Source organism: Lissotriton vulgaris, chromosome 1_1 (assembly GCF_964263255.1).
Source record: "Lissotriton vulgaris chromosome 1_1, aLisVul1.2, whole genome shotgun sequence".
Taxonomy (NCBI): Eukaryota; Metazoa; Chordata; class Amphibia; order Caudata; family Salamandridae; genus Lissotriton; species Lissotriton vulgaris.
The window spans coordinates 231,165,344-231,193,133 of NC_141685.1; the positions used below are offsets into that span (position 1 = coordinate 231,165,344).

The 27,790-nt window shown below is 36.7% G+C and overlaps 30 non-coding genes across 30 annotated transcripts; all 30 read left to right on the forward strand.

Moving 5' to 3' along the window:
- The first annotated feature begins 1,242 nt into the window (after positions 1 to 1,242).
- TRNAD-GUC (transfer RNA aspartic acid (anticodon GUC)) lies at positions 1,243 to 1,314 on the forward strand. Its single transcript has one exon. It is a non-coding gene; the product is annotated as a tRNA-Asp (tRNA).
- Positions 1,315 to 2,630: 1,316 nt separating this feature from the next.
- TRNAD-GUC (transfer RNA aspartic acid (anticodon GUC)) lies at positions 2,631 to 2,702 on the forward strand. Its single transcript has one exon. It is a non-coding gene; the product is annotated as a tRNA-Asp (tRNA).
- Positions 2,703 to 3,313: 611 nt separating this feature from the next.
- TRNAD-GUC (transfer RNA aspartic acid (anticodon GUC)) lies at positions 3,314 to 3,385 on the forward strand. The gene has a single exon. It is a non-coding gene; the product is annotated as a tRNA-Asp (tRNA).
- A 631-nt stretch (positions 3,386 to 4,016) lies between these two features.
- Positions 4,017 to 4,088, forward strand: TRNAD-GUC (transfer RNA aspartic acid (anticodon GUC)). Its single transcript has one exon. It is a non-coding gene; the product is annotated as a tRNA-Asp (tRNA).
- A 629-nt stretch (positions 4,089 to 4,717) lies between these two features.
- On the forward strand, positions 4,718 to 4,789 carry TRNAD-GUC (transfer RNA aspartic acid (anticodon GUC)). The gene has a single exon. It is a non-coding gene; the product is annotated as a tRNA-Asp (tRNA).
- Positions 4,790 to 5,402: 613 nt separating this feature from the next.
- TRNAD-GUC (transfer RNA aspartic acid (anticodon GUC)) lies at positions 5,403 to 5,474 on the forward strand. Its single transcript has one exon. It is a non-coding gene; the product is annotated as a tRNA-Asp (tRNA).
- Positions 5,475 to 6,099: 625 nt separating this feature from the next.
- On the forward strand, positions 6,100 to 6,171 carry TRNAD-GUC (transfer RNA aspartic acid (anticodon GUC)). Its single transcript has one exon. It is a non-coding gene; the product is annotated as a tRNA-Asp (tRNA).
- Positions 6,172 to 6,798: 627 nt separating this feature from the next.
- TRNAD-GUC (transfer RNA aspartic acid (anticodon GUC)) lies at positions 6,799 to 6,870 on the forward strand. Its single transcript has one exon. It is a non-coding gene; the product is annotated as a tRNA-Asp (tRNA).
- A 613-nt stretch (positions 6,871 to 7,483) lies between these two features.
- On the forward strand, positions 7,484 to 7,555 carry TRNAD-GUC (transfer RNA aspartic acid (anticodon GUC)). The gene has a single exon. It is a non-coding gene; the product is annotated as a tRNA-Asp (tRNA).
- Positions 7,556 to 9,562: 2,007 nt separating this feature from the next.
- TRNAD-GUC (transfer RNA aspartic acid (anticodon GUC)) lies at positions 9,563 to 9,634 on the forward strand. The gene has a single exon. It is a non-coding gene; the product is annotated as a tRNA-Asp (tRNA).
- Positions 9,635 to 10,253: 619 nt separating this feature from the next.
- On the forward strand, positions 10,254 to 10,325 carry TRNAD-GUC (transfer RNA aspartic acid (anticodon GUC)). The gene has a single exon. It is a non-coding gene; the product is annotated as a tRNA-Asp (tRNA).
- Positions 10,326 to 10,954: 629 nt separating this feature from the next.
- On the forward strand, positions 10,955 to 11,026 carry TRNAD-GUC (transfer RNA aspartic acid (anticodon GUC)). Its single transcript has one exon. It is a non-coding gene; the product is annotated as a tRNA-Asp (tRNA).
- Positions 11,027 to 11,653: 627 nt separating this feature from the next.
- On the forward strand, positions 11,654 to 11,725 carry TRNAD-GUC (transfer RNA aspartic acid (anticodon GUC)). The gene has a single exon. It is a non-coding gene; the product is annotated as a tRNA-Asp (tRNA).
- A 613-nt stretch (positions 11,726 to 12,338) lies between these two features.
- Positions 12,339 to 12,410, forward strand: TRNAD-GUC (transfer RNA aspartic acid (anticodon GUC)). Its single transcript has one exon. It is a non-coding gene; the product is annotated as a tRNA-Asp (tRNA).
- A 613-nt stretch (positions 12,411 to 13,023) lies between these two features.
- TRNAD-GUC (transfer RNA aspartic acid (anticodon GUC)) lies at positions 13,024 to 13,095 on the forward strand. Its single transcript has one exon. It is a non-coding gene; the product is annotated as a tRNA-Asp (tRNA).
- Positions 13,096 to 13,722: 627 nt separating this feature from the next.
- On the forward strand, positions 13,723 to 13,794 carry TRNAD-GUC (transfer RNA aspartic acid (anticodon GUC)). Its single transcript has one exon. It is a non-coding gene; the product is annotated as a tRNA-Asp (tRNA).
- Positions 13,795 to 14,413: 619 nt separating this feature from the next.
- On the forward strand, positions 14,414 to 14,485 carry TRNAD-GUC (transfer RNA aspartic acid (anticodon GUC)). Its single transcript has one exon. It is a non-coding gene; the product is annotated as a tRNA-Asp (tRNA).
- A 629-nt stretch (positions 14,486 to 15,114) lies between these two features.
- On the forward strand, positions 15,115 to 15,186 carry TRNAD-GUC (transfer RNA aspartic acid (anticodon GUC)). The gene has a single exon. It is a non-coding gene; the product is annotated as a tRNA-Asp (tRNA).
- A 627-nt stretch (positions 15,187 to 15,813) lies between these two features.
- On the forward strand, positions 15,814 to 15,885 carry TRNAD-GUC (transfer RNA aspartic acid (anticodon GUC)). The gene has a single exon. It is a non-coding gene; the product is annotated as a tRNA-Asp (tRNA).
- A 613-nt stretch (positions 15,886 to 16,498) lies between these two features.
- TRNAD-GUC (transfer RNA aspartic acid (anticodon GUC)) lies at positions 16,499 to 16,570 on the forward strand. The gene has a single exon. It is a non-coding gene; the product is annotated as a tRNA-Asp (tRNA).
- Positions 16,571 to 17,888: 1,318 nt separating this feature from the next.
- Positions 17,889 to 17,960, forward strand: TRNAD-GUC (transfer RNA aspartic acid (anticodon GUC)). Its single transcript has one exon. It is a non-coding gene; the product is annotated as a tRNA-Asp (tRNA).
- Positions 17,961 to 18,587: 627 nt separating this feature from the next.
- Positions 18,588 to 18,659, forward strand: TRNAD-GUC (transfer RNA aspartic acid (anticodon GUC)). Its single transcript has one exon. It is a non-coding gene; the product is annotated as a tRNA-Asp (tRNA).
- A 617-nt stretch (positions 18,660 to 19,276) lies between these two features.
- On the forward strand, positions 19,277 to 19,348 carry TRNAD-GUC (transfer RNA aspartic acid (anticodon GUC)). Its single transcript has one exon. It is a non-coding gene; the product is annotated as a tRNA-Asp (tRNA).
- A 2,013-nt stretch (positions 19,349 to 21,361) lies between these two features.
- Positions 21,362 to 21,433, forward strand: TRNAD-GUC (transfer RNA aspartic acid (anticodon GUC)). Its single transcript has one exon. It is a non-coding gene; the product is annotated as a tRNA-Asp (tRNA).
- Positions 21,434 to 22,058: 625 nt separating this feature from the next.
- Positions 22,059 to 22,130, forward strand: TRNAD-GUC (transfer RNA aspartic acid (anticodon GUC)). The gene has a single exon. It is a non-coding gene; the product is annotated as a tRNA-Asp (tRNA).
- A 619-nt stretch (positions 22,131 to 22,749) lies between these two features.
- On the forward strand, positions 22,750 to 22,821 carry TRNAD-GUC (transfer RNA aspartic acid (anticodon GUC)). The gene has a single exon. It is a non-coding gene; the product is annotated as a tRNA-Asp (tRNA).
- Positions 22,822 to 24,137: 1,316 nt separating this feature from the next.
- TRNAD-GUC (transfer RNA aspartic acid (anticodon GUC)) lies at positions 24,138 to 24,209 on the forward strand. Its single transcript has one exon. It is a non-coding gene; the product is annotated as a tRNA-Asp (tRNA).
- Positions 24,210 to 25,525: 1,316 nt separating this feature from the next.
- TRNAD-GUC (transfer RNA aspartic acid (anticodon GUC)) lies at positions 25,526 to 25,597 on the forward strand. The gene has a single exon. It is a non-coding gene; the product is annotated as a tRNA-Asp (tRNA).
- Positions 25,598 to 26,925: 1,328 nt separating this feature from the next.
- On the forward strand, positions 26,926 to 26,997 carry TRNAD-GUC (transfer RNA aspartic acid (anticodon GUC)). The gene has a single exon. It is a non-coding gene; the product is annotated as a tRNA-Asp (tRNA).
- Positions 26,998 to 27,608: 611 nt separating this feature from the next.
- TRNAD-GUC (transfer RNA aspartic acid (anticodon GUC)) lies at positions 27,609 to 27,680 on the forward strand. Its single transcript has one exon. It is a non-coding gene; the product is annotated as a tRNA-Asp (tRNA).
- The last annotated feature ends 110 nt before the right edge of the window (positions 27,681 to 27,790 follow it).

Consider the following 27,790-nt stretch of genomic DNA (forward strand, 5'->3'; position numbering starts at 1 on the left):
ATTGAGAAAAAAGGTTGAATTCACTGATGGCCAAAATGCTTACTGATGTGTTAACTGAAATTCAGAATATGCTCTGAATATTTCAGCATGCACAGGCGTACCATCAAAACCAATTTACGTCTACAATCTGTTGGAAAATGAGATGAAGCAGTGGTGAATCCTAGGCCGCTGTTCCACTCGATTGGCACGATTTACAAGTAGAATGACTGCTTTTGGTTAATAGTGACCCCTGGTGGCTAATAGTTATAAGCTGCAAATGGTAAAGTGAGCTGATTATAAATATATATATATTGATGAATAGAAAGATAGCTAGATAGACAGATCGATAGATATTTATTTCAAGGAAATAATTTCTTCATAAAACTAATTGTTTTTGGCTAGGAATTTCTGTATTGTAATAATTTAGGAAAAAAGATTACTTGTCCTAACCAAAAGCAGCAATTCTGCCTATTACAATACTGAGAATTGATCGAGGGCATGCCTTAACCCCAGGGAGATGAGCACTGTTTAACTGAAGCCAATAAGTCCTCGTTAGTATAGTGGTCAGTATCCCCGCCTGTCACGCGGGAGACCAGGGTTCAATTCCCTGACGGGGAGGAGATTCCTTTTATTCACACAATTAAATAAAATGATGTACTTTCTAACATTGTAAAATATATCTGTCATTATCCTTGCCTATTCCGATTGAGAAAAAAGGTTGAATTCACTGATGGCCAAAATGCTTACTGATGTGTTAACTGAAATTCAGAATATGCTCTGAATATTTCAGCATGCACAGGCGTACCATCAAAACCAATTTACGTCTACAATCTGTTGGAAAATGAGATGAAGCAGTGGTGAATCCTAGGCCGCTGTTCCACTCGATTGGCACGATTTACAAGTAGAATGACTGCTTTTGGTTAGTAGTGATCCCTGGTGGCTAATAGTTATAAGCTGCAAATGGTAAAGTGAGCTGATTATATATATATATATATATATATATATATATATATATATAAATATATATATTGATGAATAGAAAGATAGCTAGATAGACAGATCGATAGATATTTATTTCAATGAAATAATTTCTTCATAAAACTAATTATTTTTGGCTAGGAATTTCTGTATTGTAATAATTTAGGAAAAAAGATTACTTGTCCTAACCAAAAGCAGCAATTCTGCCTATTACAATACTGAGAATTGATCGAGGGCATGCCTTAACCCCAGGGAGATGAGCACTGTTTAACTGAAGCCAATAAGTCCTCGTTAGTATAGTGGTCAGTATCCCCGCCTGTCACGCGGGAGACCGGGGTTCAATTCCCCGACGGGGAGGAGATTCCTTTTATTCACACAATTAAATAAAATGATGTACTTTCTAACATTGTAAAATATATCTGTCATTATCCTTGCCTATTCCGATTGAGAAAAAAGGTTGAATTCACTGATGGCCAAAATGCTTACTGATGTGTTAACTGAAATTCAGAATATGCTCTGAATATTTCAGCATGCACAGGCGTACCATCAAAACCAATTTACGTCTACAATCTGTTGGAAAATGAGATGAAGCAGTGGTGAATCCTAGGCCGCTGTTCCACTCGATTGGCACGATTTACAAGTAGAATGACTGCTTTTGGTTAGTAGTGACCCCTGGTGGCTAATAGTTATAAGCTGCAAATGGTAAAGTGAGCTGATTATATATATATATATATTGATGAATAGAAAGATAGCTAGATAGACAGATCGATAGATATTTATTTCAATGAAATAATTTCTTCATAAAACTAATTGTTTTTGGCTAGGAATTTCTGTATTGTAATAATTTAGGAAAAAAGATTACTTGTCCTAACCAAAAGCAGCAATTCTGCCTATTACAATACTGAGAATTGATCGAGGGCATGCCTTAACCCCAGGGAGGTGAGCACTGTTTAACTGAAGCCAATAAGTCCTCGTTAGTATAGTGGCCAGTATCCCCGCCTGTCACGCGGGAGACCGGGGTTCAATTCCCCGACGGGGAGGAGATTCCTTTTATTCACACAATTAAATAAAATGATGTACTTTCTAACATTGTAAAATATATCTGTCATTATAGTTGCCTATTCCGATTGAGAAAAAAGGTTGAATTCACTGATGGCCAAAATGCTTACTGATGTGTTAACTGAAATTCAGAATATGCTCTGAATATTTCAGCATGCACAGGCGTACCATCAAAACCAATTTACGTCTACAATCTGTTGGAAAATGAGATGAAGCAGTGGTGAATCCTAGGCCGCTGTTCCACTCGATTGGCACGATTTACAAGTAGAATGACTGCTTTTGGTTAGTAGTGATCCCTGGTGGCTAATAGTTATAAGCTGCAAATGGTAAAGTGAGCTGATTATATATATATATATATATATATATATAAATATATATATTGATGAATAGAAAGATAGCTAGATAGACAGATCGATAGATATTTATTTCAATGAAATAATTTCTTCATAAAACTAATTGTTTTTGGCTAGGAATTTCAGTATTGTAATAATTTAGGAAAAAAGATTACTTGTCCTAACCAAAAGCAGCAATTCTGCCTATTACAATACTGAGAATTGATCGAGGGCATGCCTTAACCCCAGGGAGATGAGCACTGTTTAACTGAAGCCAATAAGTCCTCGTTAGTATAGTGGTCAGTATCCCCGCCTGTCACGCGGGAGACCGGGGTTCAATTCCCCGACGGGGAGGAGATTCCTTTTATTCACACAATTAAATAAAATGATGTACTTTCTAACATTGTAAAATATATCTGTCATTATCCTTGCCTATTCCGATTGAGAAAAAAGGTTGAATTCACTGATGGCCAAAATGCTTACTGATGTGTTAACTGAAATTCAGAATATGCTCTGAATATTTCAGCATGCACAGGCGTACCATCAAAACCAATTTACGTCTACAATCTGTTGGAAAATGAGATGAAGCAGTGGTGAATCCTAGGCCGCTGTTCCACTCGATTGGCACGATTTACAAGTAGAATGACTGCTTTTGGTTAGTAGTGACCCCTGGTGGCTAATAGTTATAAGCTGCAAATGGTAAAGTGAGCTGATTATATATATATATATATTGATGAATAGAAAGATAGCTAGATAGACAGATCGATAGATATTTATTTCAATGAAATAATTTCTTCATAAAACTAATTGTTTTTGGCTAGGAATTTCTGTATTGTAATAATTTAGGAAAAAAGATTACTTGTCCTAACCAAAAGCAGCAATTCTGCCTATTACAATACTGAGAATTGATCGAGGGCATGCCTTAACCCCAGGGAGGTGAGCACTGTTTAACTGAAGCCAATAAGTCCTCGTTAGTATAGTGGTCAGTATCCCCGCCTGTCACGCGGGAGACCGGGGTTCAATTCCCCGACGGGGAGGAGATTCCTTTTATTCACACAATTAAATAAAATGATGTACTTTCTAACATTGTAAAATATATCTGTCATTATCCTTGCCTATTCCGATTGAGAAAAAAGGTTGAATTCACTGATGGCCAAAATGCTTACTGATGTGTTAACTGAAATTCAGAATATGCTCTGAATATTTCAGCATGCACAGGCGTACCATCAAAACCAATTTACGTCTACAATCTGTTGGAAAATGAGATGAAGCAGTGGTGAATCCTAGGCCGCTGTTCCACTCGATTGGCACGATTTACAAGTAGAATGACTGCTTTTGGTTAGTAGTGACCCCTGGTGGCTAATAGTTATAAGCTGCAAATGGTAAAGTGAGCTGAGTATATATATATATATATATATATATAAATATATATATTGATGAATAGAAAGATAGCTAGATAGACAGATCGATAGATATTTATTTCAATGAAATAATTTCTTCATAAAACTAATTGTTTTTGGCTAGGAATTTCTGTATTGTAATAATTTAGGAAAAAAGATTACTTGTCCTAACCAAAAGCAGCAATTCTGCCTATTACAATACTGAGAATTGATCGAGGGCATGCCTTAACCCCAGGGAGATGAGCACTGTTTAACTGAAGCCAATAAGTCCTCGTTAGTATAGTGGTCAGTATCCCCGCCTGTCACGCGGGAGACCGGGGTTCAATTCCCCGACGGGGAGGAGATTCCTTTTATTCACACAATTAAATAAAATGATGTACTTTCTAACATTGTAAAATATATCTGTCATTATCCTTGCCTATTCCGATTGAGAAAAAAGGTTGAATTCACTGATGGCCAAAATGCTTACTGATGTGTTAACTGAAATTCAGAATATGCTCTGAATATTTCAGCATGCACAGGCGTACCATCAAAACCAATTTACGTCTACAATCTGTTGGAAAATGAGATGAAGCAGTGGTGAATCCTAGGCCGCTGTTCCACTCGATTGGCACGATTTACAAGTAGAATGACTGCTTTTGGTTAGTAGTGACCCCTGGTGGCTAATAGTTATAAGCTGCAAATGGTAAAGTGAGCTGAGTATATATATATATATATATATATAAATATATATATTGATGAATAGAAAGATAGCTAGATAGACAGATCGATAGATATTTATTTCAATGAAATAATTTCTTCATAAAACTAATTGTTTTTGGCTAGGAATTTCTGTATTGTAATAATTTAGGAAAAAAGATTACTTGTCCTAACCAAAAGCAGCAATTCTGCCTATTACAATACTGAGAATTGATCGAGGGCATGCCTTAACCCCAGGGAGATGAGCACTGTTTAACTGAAGCCAATAAGTCCTCGTTAGTATAGTGGTCAGTATCCCCGCCTGTCACGCGGGAGACCGGGGTTCAATTCCCCGACGGGGAGGAGATTCCTTTTATTCACACAATTAAATAAAATGATGTACTTTCTAACATTGTAAAATATATCTGTCATTATCCTTGCCTATTCCGATTGAGAAAAAAGGTTGAATTCACTGATGGCCAAAATGCTTACTGATGTGTTAACTGAAATTCAGAATATGCTCTGAATATTTCAGCATGCACAGGCGTACCATCAAAACCAATTTACGTCTACAATCTGTTGGAAAATGAGATGAAGCAGTGGTGAATCCTAGGCCGCTGTTCCACTCGATTGGCACGATTTACAAGTAGAATGACTGCTTTTGGTTAGTAGTGACCCCTGGTGGCTAATAGTTATAAGCTGCAAATGGTAAAGTGAGCTGATTATATATATATATATATATTGATGAATAGAAAGATAGCTAGATAGACAGATCGATAGATATTTATTTCAATGAAATAATTTCTTCATAAAACTAATTGTTTTTGGCTAGGAATTTCTGTATTGTAATAATTTAGGAAAAAAGATTACTTGTCCTAACCAAAAGCAGCAATTCTGCCTATTACAATACTGAGAATTGATCGAGGGCATGCCTTAACCCCAGGGAGATGAGCACTGTTTAACTGAAGCCAATAAGTCCTCGTTAGTATAGTGGTCAGTATCCCCGCCTGTCACGCGGGAGACCGGGGTTCAATTCCCCGACGGGGAGGAGATTCCTTTTATTCACACAATTAAATAAAATGATGTACTTTCTAACATTGTAAAATATATCTGTCATTATCCTTGCCTATTCCGATTGAGAAAAAAGGTTGAATTCACTGATGGCCAAAATGCTTACTGATGTGTTAACTGAAATTCAGAATATGCTCTGAATATTTCAGCATGCACAGGCGTACCATCAAAACCAATTTACGTCTACAATCTGTTGGAAAATGAGATGAAGCAGTGGTGAATCCTAGGCCGCTGTTCCACTCGATTGGCACGATTTACAAGTAGAATGACTGCTTTTGGTTAGTAGTGATCCCTGGTGGCTAATAGTTATAAGCTGCAAATGGTAAAGTGAGCTGATTATATATATATATATATATAAATATATATATTGATGAATAGAAAGATAGCTAGATAGACAGATCGATAGATATTTATTTCAATGAAATAATTTCTTCATAAAACTAATTGTTTTTGGCTAGGAATTTCTGTATTGTAATAATTTAGGAAAAAAGATTACTTGTCCTAACCAAAAGCAGCAATTCTGCCTATTACAATACTGAGAATTGATCGAGGGCATGCCTTAACCCCAGGGAGATGAGCACTGTTTAACTAAAGCCAATAAGTCCTCGTTAGTATAGTGGTCAGTATCCCCGCCTGTCACGCGGGAGACCGGGGTTCAATTCCCCGACGGGGAGGAGATTCCTTTTATTCACACAATTAAATAAAATGATGTACTTTCTAACATTGTAAAATATATCTGTCATTATCCTTGCCTATTCCGATTGAGAAAAAAGGTTGAATTCACTGATGGCCAAAATGCTTACTGATGTGTTAACTGAAATTCAGAATATGCTCTGAATATTTCAGCATGCACAGGCGTACCATCAAAACCAATTTACGTCTACAATCTGTTGGAAAATGAGATGAAGCAGTGGTGAATCCTAGGCCGCTGTTCCACTCGATTGGCACGATTTACAAGTAGAATGACTGCTTTTGGTTAGTAGTGACCCCTGGTGGCTAATAGTTATAAGCTGCAAATGGTAAAGTGAGCTGATTATATATATATATATTTATATAAATATATATATTGATGAATAGAAAGATAGCTAGATAGACAGATCGATAGATATTTATTTCAATGAAATAATTTCTTCATAAAACTAATTGTTTTTGGCTAGGAATTTCTGTATTGTAATAATTTAGGAAAAAAGATTACTTGTCCTAACCAAAAGCAGCAATTCTGCCTATTACAATACTGAGAATTGATCGAGGGCATGCCTTAACCCCAGGGAGATGAGCACTGTTTAACTGAAGCCAATAAGTCCTCGTTAGTATAGTGGTCAGTATCCCCGCCTGTCACGCGGGAGACCGGGGTTCAATTCCCCGACGGGGAGGAGATTCCTTTTATTCACACAATTAAATAAAATGATGTACTTTCTAACATTGTAAAATATATCTGTCATTATCCTTGCCTATTCCGATTGAGAAAAAAGGTTGAATTCACTGATGGCCAAAATGCTTACTGATGTGTTAACTGAAATTCAGAATATGCTCTGAATATTTCAGCATGCACAGGCGTACCATCAAAACCAATTTACGTCTACAATCTGTTGGAAAATGAGATGAAGCAGTGGTGAATCCTAGGCCGCTGTTCCACTCGATTGGCACGATTTACAAGTAGAATGACTGCTTTTGGTTAGTAGTGACCCCTGGTGGCTAATAGTTATAAGCTGCAAATGGTAAAGTGATGAGATTATATATATATATATATATTGATGAATAGAAAGATAGCTAGATAGACAGATCGATAGATATTTATTTCAATGAAATAATTTCTTCATAAAACTAATTGTTTTTGGCTAGGAATTTCTGTATTGTAATAATTTAGGAAAAAAGATTACTTGTCCTAACCAAAAGCAGCAATTCTGCCTATTACAATACTGAGAATTGATCGAGGGCATGCCTTAACCCCAGGGAGATGAGCACTGTTTAACTGAAGCCAATAAGTCCTCGTTAGTATAGTGGTCAGTATCCCCGCCTGTCACGCGGGAGACCGGGGTTCAATTCCCCGACGGGGAGGAGATTCCTTTTATTCACACAATTAAATAAAATGATGTACTTTCTAACATTGTAAAATATATCTGTCATTATCCTTGCCTATTCCGATTGAGAAAAAAGGTTGAATTCACTGATGGCCAAAATGCTTACTGATGTGTTAACTGAAATTCAGAATATGCTCTGAATATTTCAGCATGCACAGGCGTACCATCAAAACCAATTTACGTCTACAATCTGTTGGAAAATGAGATGAAGCAGTGGTGAATCCTAGGCCGCTGTTTCACTCGATTGGCACGATTTACAAGTAGAATGACTGCTTTTGGTTAGTAGTGATCCCTGGTGGCTAATAGTTATAAGCTGCAAATGGTAAAGTGAGCTGATTATATATATATATATATATAAATATATATATTGATGAATAGAAAGATAGCTAGATAGACAGATCGATAGATATTTATTTCAATGAAATAATTTCTTCATAAAACTAATTGTTTTTGGCTAGGAATTTCTGTATTGTAATAATTTAGGAAAAAAGATTACTTGTCCTAACCAAAAGCAGCAATTCTGCCTATTACAATACTGAGAATTGATCGAGGGCATGCCTTAACCCCAGGGAGATGAGCACTGTTTAACTAAAGCCAATAAGTCCTCGTTAGTATAGTGGTCAGTATCCCCACCTGTCACGCGGGAGACCGGGGTTCAATTCCCCGACGGGGATGAGATTCCTTTTATTCACACAATTAAATAAAATGATGTACTTTCTAACATTGTAAAATATATCTGTCATTATCCTTGCCTATTCCGATTGAGAAAAAAGGTTGAATTCACTGATGGCCAAAATGCTTACTGATGTGTTAACTGAAATTCAGAATATGCTCTGAATATTTCAGCATGCACAGGCGTACCATCAAAACCAATTTACGTCTACAATCTGTTGGAAAATGAGATGAAGCAGTGGTGAATCCTAGGCCGCTGTTCCACTCGATTGGCACGATTTACAAGTAGAATGACTGCTTTTGGTTAGTAGTGACCCCTGGTGGCTAATAGTTATAAGCTGCAAATGGTAAAGTGAGCTGATAATATATATATATAAATATATATATTGATGAATAGAAAGATAGCTAGATAGACAGATCGATAGATATTTATTTCAATGAAATAATTTCTTCATAAAACTAATTGTTTTTGGCTAGGAATTTCTGTATTGTAATAATTTAGGAAAAAAGATTACTTGTCCTAACCAAAAGCAGCAATTCTGCCTATTACAATACTGAGAATTGATCGAGGGCATGCCTTAACCCCAGGGAGATGAGCACTGTTTAACTGAAGCCAATAAGTCCTCGTTAGTATAGTGGTCAGTATCCCCACCTGTCACGCGGGAGACCGGGGTTCAATTCCCCGACGGGGAGGAGATTCCTTTTATTCACACAATTAAATAAAATGATGTACTTTCTAACATTGTAAAATATATCTGTCATTATCCTTGCCTATTCCGATTGAGAAAAAAGGTTGAATTCACTGATGGCCAAAATGCTTACTGATGTGTTAACTGAAATTCAGAATATGCTCTGAATATTTCAGCATGCACAGGCGTACCATCAAAACCAATTTACGTCTACAATCTGTTGGAAAATGAGATGAAGCAGTGGTGAATCCTAGGCCGCTGTTCCACTCGATTGGCACGATTTACAAGTAGAATGACTGCTTTTGGTTAGTAGTGACCCCTGGTGGCTAATAGTTATAAGCTGCAAATGGTAAAGTGAGCTGATAATATATATATATAAATATATATATTGATGAATAGAAAGATAGCTAGATAGACAGATCGATAGATATTTATTTCAATGAAATAATTTCTTCATAAAACTAATTGTTTTTGGCTAGGAATTTCTGTATTGTAATAATTTAGGAAAAAAGATTACTTGTCCTAACCAAAAGCAGCAATTCTGCCTATTACAATACTGAGAATTGATCGAGGGCATGCCTTAACCCCAGGGAGATGAGCACTGTTTAACTGAAGCCAATAAGTCCTCGTTAGTATAGTGGTCAGTATCCCCGCCTGTCACGCGGGAGACCGGGGTTCAATTCCCCGACGGGGAGGAGATTCCTTTTATTCACACAATTAAATAAAATGATGTACTTTCTAACATTGTAAAATATATCTGTCATTATCCTTGCCTATTCCGATTGAGAAAAAAGGTTGAATTCACTGATGGCCAAAATGCTTACTGATGTGTTAACTGAAATTCAGAATATGCTCTGAATATTTCAGCATGCACAGGCGTACCATCAAAACCAATTTACGTCTACAATCTGTTGGAAAATGAGATGAAGCAGTGGTGAATCCTAGGCCGCTGTTCCACTCGATTGGCACGATTTACAAGTAGAATGACTGCTTTTGGTTAGTAGTGACCCCTGGTGGCTAATAGTTATAAGCTGCAAATGGTAAAGTGAGCTGATTATATATATATATAAATATATATATTGATGAATAGAAAGATAGCTAGATAGAGAGATCGATAGATATTTATTTCAATGAAATAATTTTTTCATAAAACTAATTGTTTTTGGCTAGGAATTTCTGTATTGTAATAATTTAGGAAAAAAGATTACTTGTCCTAACCAAAAGCAGCAATTCTGCCTATTACAATACTGAGAATTGATCGAGGGCATGCCTTAACCCCAGGGAGATGAGCACTGTTTAAGTGAAGCCAATAAGTCCTCGTTAGTATAGTGGTCAGTATCCCCGCCTGTCACGCGGGAGACCGGGGTTCAATTCCCCGACGGGGAGGAGATTCCTTTTATTCACACAATTAAATAAAATGATGTACTTTCTAACATTGTAAAATATATCTGTCATTATCCTTGCCTATTCCGATTGAGAAAAAAGGTTGAATTCACTGATGGCCAAAATGCTTACTGATGTGTTAACTGAAATTCAGAATATGCTCTGAATATTTCAGCATGCACAGGCGTACCATCAAAACCAATTTACGTCTACAATCTGTTGGAAAATGAGATGAAGCAGTGGTGAATCCTAGGCCGCTGTTCCACTCGATTGGCACGATTTACAAGTAGAATGACTGCTTTTGGTTAGTAGTGACCCCTGGTGGCTAATAGTTATAAGCTGCAAATGGTAAAGTGAGCTGATTATATATATATATATATTTATATAAATATATATATTGATGAATAGAAAGATAGCTAGATAGACAGATCGATAGATATTTATTTCAATGAAATAATTTCTTCATAAAACTAATTGTTTTTGGCTAGGAATTTCTGTATTGTAATAATTTAGGAAAAAAGATTACTTGTCCTAACCAAAAGCAGCAATTCTGCCTATTACAATACTGAGAATTGATCGAGGGCATGCCTTAACCCCAGGGAGATGAGCACTGTTTAACTGAAGCCAATAAGTCCTCGTTAGTATAGTGGTCAGTATCCCCGCCTGTCACGCGGGAGACCGGGGTTCAATTCCCCGACGGGGAGGAGATTCCTTTTATTCACACAATTAAATAAAATGATGTACTTTCTAACATTGTAAAATATATCTGTCATTATCCTTGCCTATTCCGATTGAGAAAAAAGGTTGAATTCACTGATGGCCAAAATGCTTACTGATGTGTTAACTGAAATTCAGAATATGCTCTGAATATTTCAGCATGCACAGGCGTACCATCAAAACCAATTTACGTCTACAATCTGTTGGAAAATGAGATGAAGCAGTGGTGAATCCTAGGCCGCTGTTCCACTCGATTGGCACGATTTACAAGTAGAATGACTGCTTTTGGTTAGTAGTGACCCCTGGTGGCTAATAGTTATAAGCTGCAAATGGTAAAGTGAGCTGAGTATATATATATATATATATATAAATATATATATTGATGAATAGAAAGATAGCTAGATAGACAGATCGATAGATATTTATTTCAATGAAATAATTTCTTCATAAAACTAATTGTTTTTGGCTAGGAATTTCTGTATTGTAATAATTTAGGAAAAAAGATTACTTGTCCTAACCAAAAGCAGCAATTCTGCCTATTACAATACTGAGAATTGATCGAGGGCATGCCTTAACCCCAGGGAGATGAGCACTGTTTAACTGAAGCCAATAAGTCCTCGTTAGTATAGTGGTCAGTATCCCCGCCTGTCACGCGGGAGACCGGGGTTCAATTCCCCGACGGGGAGGAGATTCCTTTTATTCACACAATTAAATAAAATGATGTACTTTCTAACATTGTAAAATATATCTGTCATTATCCTTGCCTATTCCGATTGAGAAAAAAGGTTGAATTCACTGATGGCCAAAATGCTTACTGATGTGTTAACTGAAATTCAGAATATGCTCTGAATATTTCAGCATGCACAGGCGTACCATCAAAACCAATTTACGTCTACAATCTGTTGGAAAATGAGATGAAGCAGTGGTGAATCCTAGGCCACTGTTCCACTCGATTGGCACGATTTACAAGTAGAATGACTGCTTTTGGTTAGTAGTGACCCCTGGTGGCTAATAGTTATAAGCTGCAAATGGTAAAGTGAGCTGATTATATATATATATATATATTGATGAATAGAAAGATAGCTAGATAGACAGATCGATAGATATTTATTTCAATGAAATAATTTCTTCATAAAACTAATTGTTTTTGGCTAGGAATTTCTGTATTGTAATAATTTAGGAAAAAAGATTACTTGTCCTAACCAAAAGCAGCAATTCTGCCTATTACAATACTGAGAATTGATCGAGGGCATGCCTTAACCCCAGGGAGATGAGCACTGTTTAACTGAAGCCAATAAGTCCTCGTTAGTATAGTGGTCAGTATCCCCGCCTGTCACGCGGGAGACCGGGGTTCAATTCCCCGACGGGGAGGAGATTCCTTTTATTCACACAATTAAATAAAATGATGTACTTTCTAACATTGTAAAATATATCTGTCATTATCCTTGCCTATTCCGATTGAGAAAAAAGGTTGAATTCACTGATGGCCAAAATGCTTACTGATGTGTTAACTGAAATTCAGAATATGCTCTGAATATTTCAGCATGCACAGGCGTACCATCAAAACCAATTTACGTCTACAATCTGTTGGAAAATGAGATGAAGCAGTGGTGAATCCTAGGCCGCTGTTCCACTCGATTGGCACGATTTACAAGTAGAATGACTGCTTTTGGTTAGTAGTGACCCCTGGTGGCTAATAGTTATAAGCTGCAAATGGTAAAGTGAGCTGATTATATATATATATATATATTGATGAATAGAAAGATAGCTAGATAGACAGATCGATAGATATTTATTTCAATGAAATAATTTCTTCATAAAACTAATTGTTTTTGGCTAGGAATTTCTGTATTGTAATAATTTAGGAAAAAAGATTACTTGTCCTAACCAAAAGCAGCAATTCTGCCTATTACAATACTGAGAATTGATCGAGGGCATGCCTTAACCCCAGGGAGATGAGCACTGTTTAACTGAAGCCAATAAGTCCTCGTTAGTATAGTGGTCAGTATCCCCGCCTGTCACGCGGGAGACCGGGGTTCAATTCCCCGACGGGGAGGAGATTCCTTTTATTCACACAATTAAATAAAATGATGTACTTTCTAACATTGTAAAATATATCTGTCATTATCCTTGCCTATTCCGATTGAGAAAAAAGGTTGAATTCACTGATGGCCAAAATGCTTACTGATGTGTTAACTGAAATTCAGAATATGCTCTGAATATTTCAGCATGCACAGGCGTACCATCAAAACCAATTTACGTCTACAATCTGTTGGAAAATGAGATGAAGCAGTGGTGAATCCTAGGCCGCTGTTCCACTCGATTGGCACGATTTACAAGTAGAATGACTGCTTTTGGTTAGTAGTGATCCCTGGTGGCTAATAGTTATAAGCTGCAAATGGTAAAGTGAGCTGATTATATATATATATATATATATAAATATATATATTGATGAATAGAAAGATAGCTAGATAGACAGATCGATAGATATTTATTTCAATGAAATAATTTCTTCATAAAACTAATTGTTTTTGGCTAGGAATTTCTGTATTGTAATAATTTAGGAAAAAAGATTACTTGTCCTAACCAAAAGCAGCAATTCTGCCTATTACAATACTGAGAATTGATCGAGGGCATGCCTTAACCCCAGGGAGATGAGCACTGTTTAACTAAAGCCAATAAGTCCTCGTTAGTATAGTGGTCAGTATCCCCGCCTGTCACGCGGGAGACCGGGGTTCAATTCCCCGACGGGGAGGAGATTCCTTTTATTCACACAATTAAATAAAATGATGTACTTTCTAACATTGTAAAATATATCTGTCATTATCCTTGCCTATTCCGATTGAGAAAAAAGGTTGAATTCACTGATGGCCAAAATGCTTACTGATGTGTTAACTGAAATTCAGAATATGCTCTGAATATTTCAGCATGCACAGGCGTACCATCAAAACCAATTTACGTCTTCAATCTGTTGGAAAATGAGATGAAGCAGTGGTGAATCCTAGGCCGCTGTTCCACTCGATTGGCACGATTTACAAGTAGAATGACTGCTTTTGGTTAGTAGTGACCCCTGGTGGCTAATAGTTATAAGCTGCAAATGGTAAAGTGAGCTGATTATATATATATATAAATATATATATTGATGAATAGAAAGATAGCTAGATAGAGAGATCGATAGATATTTATTTCAATGAAATAATTTTTTCATAAAACTAATTGTTTTTGGCTAGGAATTTCTGTATTGTAATAATTTAGGAAAAAAGATTACTTGTCCTAACCAAAAGCAGCAATTCTGCCTATTACAATACTGAGAATTGATCGAGGGCATGCCTTAACCCCAGGGAGATGAGCACTGTTTAAGTGAAGCCAATAAGTCCTCGTTAGTATAGTGGTCAGTATCCCCGCCTGTCACGCGGGAGACCGGGGTTCAATTCCCCGACGGGGAGGAGATTCCTTTTATTCACACAATTAAATAAAATGATGTACTTTCTAACATTGTAAAATATATCTGTCATTATCCTTGCCTATTCCGATTGAGAAAAAAGGTTGAATTCACTGATGGCCAAAATGCTTACTGATGTGTTAACTGAAATTCAGAATATGCTCTGAATATTTCAGCATGCACAGGCGTACCATCAAAACCAATTTACGTCTACAATCTGTTGGAAAATGAGATGAAGCAGTGGTGAATCCTAGGCCGCTGTTCCACTCGATTGGCACGATTTACAAGTAGAATGACTGCTTTTGGTTAGTAGTGACCCCTGGTGGCTAATAGTTATAAGCTGCAAATGGTAAAGTGAGCTGATTATATATATATATATATTTATATAAATATATATATTGATGAATAGAAAGATAGCTAGATAGACAGATCGATAGATATTTATTTCAATGAAATAATTTCTTCATAAAACTAATTGTTTTTGGCTAGGAATTTCTGTATTGTAATAATTTAGGAAAAAAGATTACTTGTCCTAACCAAAAGCAGCAATTCTGCCTATTACAATACTGAGAATTGATCGAGGGCATGCCTTAACCCCAGGGAGATGAGCACTGTTTAACTGAAGCCAATAAGTCCTCGTTAGTATAGTGGTCAGTATCCCCGCCTGTCACGCGGGAGACCGGGGTTCAATTCCCCGACGGGGAGGAGATTCCTTTTATTCACACAATTAAATAAAATGATGTACTTTCTAACATTGTAAAATATATCTGTCATTATCCTTGCCTATTCCGATTGAGAAAAAAGGTTGAATTCACTGATGGCCAAAATGCTTACTGATGTGTTAACTGAAATTCAGAATATGCTCTGAATATTTCAGCATGCACAGGCGTACCATCAAAACCAATTTACGTCTACAATCTGTTGGAAAATGAGATGAAGCAGTGGTGAATCCTAGGCCGCTGTTCCACTCGATTGGCACGATTTACAAGTAGAATGACTGCTTTTGGTTAGTAGTGACCCCTGGTGGCTAATAGTTATAAGCTGCAAATGGTAAAGTGAGCTGAGTATATATATATATATATATATAAATATATATATTGATGAATAGAAAGATAGCTAGATAGACAGATCGATAGATATTTATTTCAATGAAATAATTTCTTCATAAAACTAATTGTTTTTGGCTAGGAATTTCTGTATTGTAATAATTTAGGAAAAAAGATTACTTGTCCTAACCAAAAGCAGCAATTCTGCCTATTACAATACTGAGAATTGATCGAGGGCATGCCTTAACCCCAGGGAGATGAGCACTGTTTAACTGAAGCCAATAAGTCCTCGTTAGTATAGTGGTCAGTATCCCCGCCTGTCACGCGGGAGACCGGGGTTCAATTCCCCGACGGGGAGGAGATTCCTTTTATTCACACAATTAAATAAAATGATGTACTTTCTAACATTGTAAAATATATCTGTCATTATCCTTGCCTATTCCGATTGAGAAAAAAGGTTGAATTCACTGATGGCCAAAATGCTTACTGATGTGTTAACTGAAATTCAGAATATGCTCTGAATATTTCAGCATGCACAGGCGTACCATCAAAACCAATTTACGTCTACAATCTGTTGGAAAATGAGATGAAGCAGTGGTGAATCCTAGGCCGCTGTTCCACTCGATTGGCACGATTTACAAGTAGAATGACTGCTTTTGGTTAGTAGTGACCCCTGGTGGCTAATAGTTATAAGCTGCAAATGGTAAAGTGAGCTGATTATATATATATATATATATTGATGAATAGAAAGATAGCTAGATAGACAGATCGATAGATATTTATTTCAATGAAATAATTTCTTCATAAAACTAATTGTTTTTGGCTAGGAATTTCTGTATTGTAATAATTTAGGAAAAAAGATTACTTGTCCTAACCAAAAGCAGCAATTCTGCCTATTACAATACTGAGAATTGATCGAGGGCATGCCTTAACCCCAGGGAGATGAGCACTGTTTAACTGAAGCCAATAAGTCCTCGTTAGTATAGTGGTCAGTATCCCCGCCTGTCACGCGGGAGACCGGGGTTCAATTCCCCGACGGGGAGGAGATTCCTTTTATTCACACAATTAAATAAAATGATGTACTTTCTAACATTGTAAAATATATCTGTCATTATCCTTGCCTATTCCGATTGAGAAAAAAGGTTGAATTCACTGATGGCCAAAATGCTTACTGATGTGTTAACTGAAATTCAGAATATGCTCTGAATATTTCAGCATGCACAGGCGTACCATCAAAACCAATTTACGTCTACAATCTGTTGGAAAATGAGATGAAGCAGTGGTGAATCCTAGGCCGCTGTTCCACTCGATTGGCACGATTTACAAGTAGAATGACTGCTTTTGGTTAGTAGTGATCCCTGGTGGCTAATAGTTATAAGCTGCAAATGGTAAAGTGAGCTGATTATATATATATATATATATATAAATATATATATTGATGAATAGAAAGATAGCTAGATAGACAGATCGATAGATATTTATTTCAATGAAATAATTTCTTCATAAAACTAATTGTTTTTGGCTAGGAATTTCTGTATTGTAATAATTTAGGAAAAAAGATTACTTGTCCTAACCAAAAGCAGCAATTCTGCCTATTACAATACTGAGAATTGATCGAGGGCATGCCTTAACCCCAGGGAGATGAGCACTGTTTAACTAAAGCCAATAAGTCCTCGTTAGTATAGTGGTCAGTATCCCCGCCTGTCACGCGGGAGACCGGGGTTCAATTCCCCGGCGGGGAGGAGATTCCTTTTATTCACACAATTAAATAAAATGATGTACTTTCTAACATTGTAAAATATATCTGTCATTATCCTTGCCTATTCCGATTGAGAAAAAAGGTTGAATTCACTGATGGCCAAAATGCTTACTGATGTGTTAACTGAAATTCAGAATATGCTCTGAATATTTCAGCATGCACAGGCGTACCATCAAAACCAATTTACGTCTACAATCTGTTGGAAAATGAGATGAAGCAGTGGTGAATCCTAGGCCGCTGTTCCACTCGATTGGCACGATTTACAAGTAGAATGACTGCTTTTGGTTAGTAGTGACCCCTGGTGGCTAATAGTTATAAGCTGCAAATGGTAAAGTGAGCTGATTATATATATATATAAATATATATATTGATGAATAGAAAGATAGCTAGATAGACAGATCGATAGATATTTATTTCAATGAAATAATTTCTTCATAAAACTAATTGTTTTTGGCTAGGAATTTCTGTATTGTAATAATTTAGGAAAAAAGATTACTTGTCCTAACCAAAAGCAGCAATTCTGCCTATTACAATACTGAGAATTGATCGAGGGCATGCCTTAACCCCAGGGAGATGAGCACTGTTTAACTGAAGCCAATAAGTCCTCGTTAGTATAGTGGTCAGTATCCCCGCCTGTCACGCGGGAGACCGGGGTTCAATTCCCCGACGGGGAGGAGATTCCTTTTATTCACACAATTAAATAAAATGATGTACTTTCTAACATTGTAAAATATATCTGTCATTATCCTTGCCTATTCCGATTGAGAAAAAAGGTTGAATTCACTGATGGCCAAAATGCTTACTGATGTGTTAACTGAAATTCAGAATATGCTCTGAATATTTCAGCATGCACAGGCGTACCATCAAAACCAATTTACGTCTACAATCTGTTGGAAAATGAGATGAAGCAGTGGTGAATCCTAGGCCGCTGTTCCACTCGATTGGCACGATTTACAAGTAGAATGACTGCTTTTGGTTAGTAGTGACCCCTGGTGGCTAATAGTTATAAGCTGCAAATGGTAAAGTGAGCTGATTATATATATATATATTTATATAAATATATATATTGATGAATAGAAAGATAGCTAGATAGACAGATCGATAGATATTTATTTCAATGAAATAATTTCTTCATAAAACTAATTGTTTTTGGCTAGGAATTTCTGTATTGTAATAATTTAGGAAAAAAGATTACTTGTCCTAACCAAAAGCAGCAATTCTGCCTATTACAATACTGAGAATTGATCGAGGGCATGCCTTAACCCCAGGGAGATGAGCACTGTTTAACTGAAGCCAATAAGTCCTCGTTAGTATAGTGGTCAGTATCCCCGCCTGTCACGCGGGAGACCGGGGTTCAATTCCCCGACGGGGAGGAGATTCCTTTTATTCACACAATTAAATAAAATGATGTACTTTCTAACATTGTAAAATATATCTGTCATTATCCTTGCCTATTCCGATTGAGAAAAAAGGTTGAATTCACTGATGGCCAAAATGCTTACTGATGTGTTAACTGAAATTCAGAATATGCTCTGAATATTTCAGCATGCACAGGCGTACCATCAAAACCAATTTACGTCTACAATCTGTTGGAAAATGAGATGAAGCAGTGGTGAATCCTAGGCCGCTGTTCCACTCGATTGGCACGATTTACAAGTAGAATGACTGCTTTTGGTTAGTAGTGACCCCTGGTGGCTAATAGTTATAAGCTGCAAATGGTAAAGTGAGCTGATTATATATATATATATATATATATTGATGAATAGAAAGATAGCTAGATAGACAGATCGATAGATATTTATTTCAATGAAATAATTTCTTCATAAAACTAATTGTTTTTGGCTAGGAATTTCTGTATTGTAATAATTTAGGAAAAAAGATTACTTGTCCTAACCAAAAGCAGCAATTCTGCCTATTACAATACTGAGAATTGATCGAGGGCATGCCTTAACCCCAGGGAGATGAGCACTGTTTAACTGAAGCCAATAAGTCCTCGTTAGTATAGTGGTCAGTATCCCCGCCTGTCACGCGGGAGACCGGGGTTCAATTCCCCGACGGGGAGGAGATTCCTTTTATTCACACAATTAAATAAAATGATGTACTTTCTAACATTGTAAAATATATCTGTCATTATCCTTGCCTATTCCGATTGAGAAAAAAGGTTGAATTCACTGATGGCCAAAATGCTTACTGATGTGTTACCTGAAATTCAGAATATGCTCTGAATATTTCAGCATGCACAGGCGTACCATCAAAACCAATTTACGTCTACAATCTGTTGGAAAATGAGATGAAGCAGTGGTGAATCCTAGGCCGCTGTTCCACTCGATTGGCACGATTTACAAGTAGAATGACTGCTTTTGGTTAGTAGTGATCCCTGGTGGCTAATAGTTATAAGCTGCAAATGGTAAAGTGAGCTGATTATATATATATATATATATAAATATATATATTGATGAATAGAAAGATAGCTAGATAGACAGATCGATAGATATTTATTTCAATGAAATAATTTCTTCATAAAACTAATTGTTTTTGGCTAGGAATTTCTGTATTGTAATAATTTAGGAAAAAAGATTACTTGTCCTAACCAAAAGCAGCAATTCTGCCTATTACAATACTGAGAATTGATCGAGGGCATGCCTTAACCCCAGGGAGATGAGCACTGTTTAACTAAAGCCAATAAGTCCTCGTTAGTATAGGGGTCAGTATCCCCGCCTGTCACGCGGGAGACCGGGGTTCAATTCCCCGACGGGGAGGAGATTCCTTTTATTCACACAATTAAATAAAATGATGTACTTTCTAACATTGTAAAATATATCTGTCATTATCCTTGCCTATTCCGATTGAGAAAAAAGGTTGAATTCACTGATGGCCAAAATGCTTACTGATGTGTTAACTGAAATTCAGAATATGCTCTGAATATTTCAGCATGCACAGGCGTACCATCAAAACCAATTTACGTCTACAATCTGTTGGAAAATGAGATGAAGCAGTGGTGAATCCTAGGCCGCTGTTCCACTCGATTGGCACGATTTACAAGTAGAATGACTGCTTTTGGTTAGTAGTGACCCCTGGTGGCTAATAGTTATAAGCTGCAAATGGTAAAGTGAGCTGATTATATATATATATAAATATATATATTGATGAATAGAAAGATAGCTAGATAGACAGATCGATAGATATTTATTTCAATGAAATAATTTCTTCATAAAACTAATTGTTTTTGGCTAGGAATTTCTGTATTGTAATAATTTAGGAAAAAAGATTACTTGTCCTAACCAAAAGCAGCAATTCTGCCTATTACAATACTGAGAATTGATCGAGGGCATGCCTTAACCCCAGGGAGATGAGCACTGTTTAACTGAAGCCAATAAGTCCTCGTTAGTATAGTGGTCAGTATCCCTGCCTGTCACGCGGGAGACCGGGGTTCAATTCCCCGACGGGGAGGAGATTCCTTTTATTCACACAATTAAATAAAATGATGTACTTTCTAACATTGTAAAATATATCTGTCATTATCCTTGCCTATTCCGATTGAGAAAAAAGGTTGAATTCACTGATGGCCAAAATGCTTACTGATGTGTTAACTGAAATTCAGAATATGCTCTGAATATTTCAGCATGCACAGGCGTACCATCAAAACCAATTTACGTCTACAATCTGTTGGAAAATGAGATGAAGCAGTGGTGAATCCTAGGCCGCTGTTCCACTCGATTGGCACGATTTACAAGTAGAATGACTGCTTTTGGTTAGTAGTGATCCCTGGTGGCTAATAGTTATAAGCTGCAAATGGTAAAGTGAGCTGATTATATATATATATATATATAAATATATATATTGATGAATAGAAAGATAGCTAGATAGACAGATCGATAGATATTTATTTCAATGAAATAATTTCTTCATAAAACTAATTGTTTTTGGCTAGGAATTTCTGTATTGTAATAATTTAGGAAAAAAGATTACTTGTCCTAACCAAAAGCAGCAATTCTGCCTATTACAATACTGAGAATTGATCGAGGGCATGCCTTAACCCCAGGGAGATGAGCACTGTTTAACTAAAGCCAATAAGTCCTCGTTAGTATAGTGGTCAGTATCCCCGCCTGTCACGCGGGAGACCGGGGTTCAATTCCCCGACGGGGAGGAGATTCCTTTTATTCACACAATTAAATAAAATGATGTACTTTCTAACATTGTAAAATATATCTGTCATTATCCTTGCCTATTCCGATTGAGAAAAAAGGTTGAATTCACTGATGGCCAAAATGCTTACTGATGTGTTACCTGAAATTCAGAATATGCTCTGAATATTTCAGCATGCACAGGCGTACCATCAAAACCAATTTACGTCTACAATCTGTTGGAAAATGAGATGAAGCAGTGGTGAATCCTAGGCCGCTGTTCCACTCGATTGGCACGATTTACAAGTAGAATGACTGCTTTTGGTTAGTAGTGATCCCTGGTGGCTAATAGTTATAAGCTGCAAATGGTAAAGTGAGCTGATTATATATATATATATATATAAATATATATATTGATGAATAGAAAGATAGCTAGATAGACAGATCGATAGATATTTATTTCAATGAAATAATTTCTTCATAAAACTAATTGTTTTTGGCTAGGAATTTCTGTATTGTAATAATTTAGGAAAAAAGATTACTTGTCCTAACCAAAAGCAGCAATTCTGCCTATTACAATACTGAGAATTGATCGAGGGCATGCCTTAACCCCAGGGAGATGAGCACTGTTTAACTAAAGCCAATAAGTCCTCGTTAGTATAGTGGTCAGTATCCCCGCCTGTCACGCGGGAGACCGGGGTTCAATTCCCCGACGGGGAGGAGATTCCTTTTATTCACACAATTAAATAAAATGATGTACTTTCTAACATTGTAAAATATATCTGTCATTATCCTTGCCTATTCCGATTGAGAAAAAAGGTTGAATTCACTGATGGCCAAAATGCTTACTGATGTGTTAACTGAAATTCAGAATATGCTCTGAATATTTCAGCATGCACAGGCGTACCATCAAAACCAATTTACGTCTACAATCTGTTGGAAAATGAGATGAAGCAGTGGTGAATCCTAGGCCGCTGTTCCACTCGATTGGCACGATTTACAAGTAGAATGACTGCTTTTGGTTAGTAGTGACCCCTGGTGGCTAATAGTTATAAGCTGCAAATGGTAAAGTGAGCTGATTATATATATATATAAATATATATATTGATGAATAGAAAGATAGCTAGATAGACAGATCGATAGATATTTATTTCAATGAAATAATTTCTTCATAAAACTAATTGTTTTTGGCTAGGAATTTCTGTATTGTAATAATTTAGGAAAAAAGATTACTTGTCCTAACCAAAAGCAGCAATTCTGCCTATTACAATACTGAGAATTGATCGAGGGCATGCCTTAACCCCAGGGAGATGAGCACTGTTTAACTGAAGCCAATAAGTCCTCGTTAGTATAGTGGTCAGTATCCCCGCCTGTCACGCGGGAGACCGGGGTTCAATTCCCCGACGGGGAGGAGATTCCTTTTATTCACACAATTAAATAAAATGATGTACTTTCTAACATTGTAAAATATATCTGTCATTATCCTTGCCTATTCCGATTGAGAAAAAAGGTTGAATTCACTGATGGCCAAAATGCTTACTGATGTGTTAACTGAAATTCAGAATATGCTCTGAATATTTCAGCATGCACAGGCGTACCATCAAAACCAATTTACGTCTACAATCTGTTGGAAAATGAGATGAAGCAGTGGTGAATCCTAGGCCGCTGTTCCACTCGATTGGCACGATTTACAAGTAGAATGACTGCTTTTGGTTAGTAGTGATCCCTGGTGGCTAATAGTTATAAGCTGCAAATGGTAAAGTGAGCTGATTATATATATATATATATATAAATATATATATTGATGAATAGAAAGATAGCTAGATAGACAGATCGATAGATATTTATTTCAATGAAATAATTTCTTCATAAAACTAATTGTTTTTGGCTAGGAATTTCTGTATTGTAATAATTTAGGAAAAAAGATTACTTGTCCTAACCAAAAGCAGCAATTCTGCCTATTACAATACTGAGAATTGATCGAGGGCATGCCTTAACCCCAGGGAGATGAGCACTGTTTAACTAAAGCCAATAAGTCCTCGTTAGTATAGTGGTCAGTATCCCCACCTGTCACGCGGGAGACCGGGGTTCAATTCCCCGACGGGGAGGAGATTCCTTTTATTCACACAATTAAATAAAATGATGTACTTTCTAACATTGTAAAATATATCTGTCATTATCCTTGCCTATTCCGATTGAGAAAAAAGGTTGAATTCACTGATGGCCAAAATGCTTACTGATGTGTTAACTGAAATTCAGAATATGCTCTGAATATTTCAGCATGCACAGGCGTACCATCAAAACCAATTTACGTCTACAATCTGTTGGAAAATGAGATGAAGCAGTGGTGAATCCTAGGCCGCTGTTCCACTCGATTGGCACGATTTACAAGTAGAATGACTGCTTTTGGTTAGTAGTGACCCCTGGTGGCTAATAGTTATAAGCTGCAAATGGTAAAGTGAGCTGATAATATATATATATAAATATATATATTGATGAATAGAAAGATAGCTAGATAGACAGATCGATAGATATTTATTTCAATGAAATAATTTCTTCATAAAACTAATTGTTTTTGGCTAGGAATTTCTGTATTGTAATAATTTAGGAAAAAAGATTACTTGTCCTAACCAAAAGCAGCAATTCTGCCTATTACAATACTGAGAATTGATCGAGGGCATGCCTTAACCCCAGGGAGATGAGCACTGTTTAACTGAAGCCAATAAGTCCTCGTTAGTATAGTGGTCAGTATCCCCGCCTGTCACGCGGGAGACCGGGGTTCAATTCCCCGACGGGGAGGAGATTCCTTTTATTCACACAATTAAATAAAATGATGTACTTTCTAACATTGTAAAATATATCTGTCATTATCCTTGCCTATTCCGATTGAGAAAAAAGGTTGAATTCACTGATGGCCAAAATGCTTACTGATGTGTTAACTGAAATTCAGAATATGCTCTGACTATTTCAGCATGCACAGGCGTACCATCAAAACCAATTTACGTCTACAATCTGTTGGAAAATGAGATGAAGCAGTGGTGAATCCTAGGCCGCTGTTCCACTCGATTGGCACGATTTACAAGTAGAATGACTGCTTTTGGTTAGTAGTGACCCCTGGTGGCTAATAGTTATAAGCTGCAAATGGTAAAGTGAGCTGATTATATATATTTATATATATAAATATATATATTGATGAATAGAAAGATAGCTAGATAGACAGATCGATAGATATTTATTTCAATGAAATAATTTCTTCATAAAACTAATTGTTTTTGGCTAGGAATTTCTGTATTGTAATAATTTAGGAAAAAAGATTACTTGTCCTAACCAAAAGCAGCAATTCTGCCTATTACAATACTGAGAATTGATCGAGGGCATGCCTTAACCCCAGGGAGATGAGCACTGTTTAACTAAAGCCAATAAGTCCTCGTTAGTATAGTGGTCAGTATCCCCACCTGTCACGCGGGAGACCGGGGTTCAATTCCCCGACGGGGAGGAGATTCCTTTTATTCACACAATTAAATAAAATGATGTACTTTCTAACATTGTAAAATATATCTGTCATTATCCTTGCCTATTCCGATTGAGAAAAAAGGTTGAATTCACTGATGGCCAAAATGCTTACTGATGTGTTAACTGAAATTCAGAATATGCTCTGAATATTTCAGCATGCACAGGCGTACCATCAAAACCAATTTACGTCTACAATCTGTTGGAAAATGAGATGAAGCAGTGGTGAATCCTAGGCCGCTGTTCCACTCGATTGGCACGATTTACAAGTAGAATGACTGCTTTTGGTTAGTAGTGACCCCTGGTGGCTAATAGTTATAAGCTGCAAATGGTAAAGTGAGCTGATAATATATATATATAAATATATATATTGATGAATAGAAAGATAGCTAGATAGACAGATCGATAGATATTTATTTCAATGAAATAATTTCTTCATAAAACTAATTGTTTTTGGCTAGGAATTTCTGTATTGTAATAATTTAGGAAAAAAGATTACTTGTCCTAACCAAAAGCAGCAATTCTGCCTATTACAATACTGAGAATTGATCGAGGGCATGCCTTAACCCCAGGGAGATGAGCACTGTTTAACTGAAGCCAATAAGTCCTCGTTAGTATAGTGGTCAGTATCCCCGCCTGTCACGCGGGAGACCGGGGTTCAATTCCCCGACGGGGAGGAGATTCCTTTTATTCACACAATTAAATAAAATGATGTACTTTCTAACATTGTAAAATATATCTGTCATTATCCTTGCCTATTCCGATTGAGAAAAAAGGTTGAATTCACTGATGGCCAAAATGCTTACTGATGTGTTAACTGAAATTCAGAATATGCTCTGACTATTTCAGCATGCACAGGCGTACCATCAAAACCAATTTACGTCTACAATCTGTTGGAAAATGAGATGAAGCAGTGGTGAATCCTAGGCCGCTGTTCCACTCGATTGGCACGATTTACAAGTAGAATGACTGCTTTTGGTTAGTAGTGACCCCTGGTGGCTAATAGTTATAAGCTGCAAATGGTAAAGTGAGCTGATTATATATATATATATATATATATATAAATATATATATTGATGAATAGAAAGATAGCTAGATAGACAGATCGATAGATATTTATTTCAAGGAAATAATTTCTTCATAAAACTAATTGTTTTTGGCTAGGAATTTCTGTATTGTAATAATTTAGGAAAAAAGATTACTTGTCCTAACCAAAAGCAGCAATTCTGCCTATTACAATACTGAGAATTGATCGAGGGCATGCCTTAACCCCAGGGAGATGAGCACTGTTTAACTGAAGCCAATAAGTCCTCGTTAGTATAGTGGTCAGTATCCCCGCCTGTCACGCGGGAGACCAGGGTTCAATTCCCCGACGGGGAGGAGATTCCTTTTATTCACACAATTAAATAAAATGATGTACTTTCTAACATTGTAAAATATATCTGTCATTATCCTTGCCTATTCCGATTGAGAAAAAAGGTTGAATTCACTGATGGCCAAAATGCTTACTGATGTGTTAACTGAAATTCAGAATATGCTCTGAATATTTCAGCATGCACAGGCGTACCATCAAAACCAATTTACGTCTACAATCTGTTGGAAAATGAGATGAAGCAGTGGTGAATCCTAGGCCGCTGTTCCACTCGATTGGCACGATTTACAAGTAGAATGACTGCTTTTGGTTAGTAGTGATCCCTGGTGGCTAATAGTTATAAGCTGCAAATGGTAAAGTGAGCTGATTATATATATTTATATATATAAATATATATATTGATGAATAGAAAGATAGCTAGATAGACAGATCGATAGATATTCATTTCAATGAAATAATTTCTTCATAAAACTAATTGTTTTTGGCTAGGAATTTCTGTATTGTAATAATTTAGGAAAAAAGATTACTTGTCCTAACCAAAAGCAGCAATTCTGCCTATTACAATACTGAGAATTGATCGAGGGCATGCCTTAACCCCAGGGAGATGAGCACTGTTTAACTGAAGCCAATAAGTCCTCGTTAGTATAGTGGTCAGTATCCCCGCCTGTCACGCGGGAGACCGGGGTTCAATTCCCCGACGGGGAGGAGATTCCTTTTATTCACACAATTAAATAAAATGATGTACTTTCTAACATTGTAAAATATATCTGTCATTATCCTTGCCTATTCCGATTGAGAAAAAAGGTTGAATTCACTGATGGCCAAAATGCTTACTGATGTGTTAACTGAAATTCAGAATATGCTCTGAATATTTCAGCATGCACAGGCGTACCATCAAAACCAATTTACGTCTACAATCTGTTGGAAAATGAGATGAAGCAGTGGTGAATCCTAGGCCGCTGTTCCACTCGATTGGCACGATTTACAAGTAGAATGACTGCTTTTGGTTAGTAGTGACCCCTGGTGGCTAATAGTTATAAGCTGCAAATGGTAAAGTGAGCTGATTATATATATATATATATTGATGAATAGAAAGATAGCTAGATAGACAGATCGATAGATATTTATTTCAATGAAATAATTTCTTCATAAAACTAATTGTTTTTGGCTAGGAATTTCTGTATTGTAATAATTTAGGAAAAAAGATTACTTGTCCTAACCAAAAGCAGCAATTCTGCCTATTACAATACTGAGAATTGATCGAGGGCATGCCTTAACCCCAGGGAGGTGAGCACTGTTTAACTGAAGCCAATAAGTCCTCGTTAGTATAGTGGTCAGTATCCCCGCCTGTCACGCGGGAGACCGGGGTTCAATTCCCCGACGGGGAGGCGATTCCTTTTATTCACACAATTAAATAAAATGATGTACTTTCTAACATTGTAAAATATATCTGTCATTATCCTTGCCTATTCCGATTGAGAAAAAAGGTTGAATTCAC